Genomic DNA, 1,017 nt, shown 5'->3' with positions numbered 1-1,017 from the left:
CTCGGAAATGGAGGGGGGGAAACGGCCCCGGGGCGGAGACGGGTCGGGGTGACGGTTTGGGGCAGATCCGGGCAGAAACGGGGGTGCTGGGGAAGCGGGAGCGCGGCGCGGAGAGCGGTTTGGGGGGGGCTGCCCTAGGGAAGGGCGCCTCCAGCTGGGCCTGCGCCGGGAGCTGGGGGAACGGCGGGACGGAGGGGGCAGAAGAGGAACCTCTCGTCTATATTTCAAATATTAACCCAGTGATGTATCAGTATGTATCAGTGAAACAGCTCCTAGCGCAAGTCCAGGAAGCCTAATTAAAATAATCATTTATTTTAGCAACTTTAAATTCTCCTGCCTAGATAAGAATCAATAAGAACTGAAACTTGCGGTATACGTGCTCAGACAAAATGCGGATAGTGTGTCAAATGCCTTTTATGAAGGGAGATGTCTTTTATACGTGAGCATCTTTAATAACAAAACAGCGCCCCAGATCCTTTGCTACAAAACATTTGCATGAACAATGTTTACAGTAAAATGGCAACCAGAATTGCCATCAGCACCCTGTGTGAAACGTGGCTTAGGTCTCTCATTAGTTTCTTACTTGAACCAGTTAATGGCTGTATACCAAGATATCTGGAAAAATAAAGGACATTGTCGTTAAGTGTTGTTACTACCAGCACCGTGCCAAAAGATTTTACAGTAAGACAAGAGATGCTAGGGTAAGAGATGTGGGGAACAAAGACTCAATGGAGTAGCATTGGCCAAAATTGTAAATAATGGTCTCAAAATGGAGTGGATTTCCCGTGATTATCATAAAGTTAAAATGCCCAAACAATGATGATATGACACAAAGTTGCTAGCGCATTTGCTGTCCACCACCTAGTCAAGAGGGATAGTAAGCAAAACCTGTTACCGCAGAAATACAACCTTTTTCTGAAATGGAAGTCTAAAAAGAATTGAAGCCTCACCTGTTTAGGTATAACTGGGTATGTAAATGAAAATAAACAGCACTTACACAGGGCATTCTCTTCTAAC

The sequence above is a fragment of the Apteryx rowi genome, unplaced genomic scaffold (genome assembly GCF_003343035.1).
Source record: "Apteryx rowi isolate R43461 unplaced genomic scaffold, aptRow1 scaffold_2, whole genome shotgun sequence".
Taxonomy (NCBI): domain Eukaryota; kingdom Metazoa; phylum Chordata; class Aves; order Apterygiformes; family Apterygidae; genus Apteryx; species Apteryx rowi.
Note: the sequence above shows the minus strand (reverse complement) of the source record.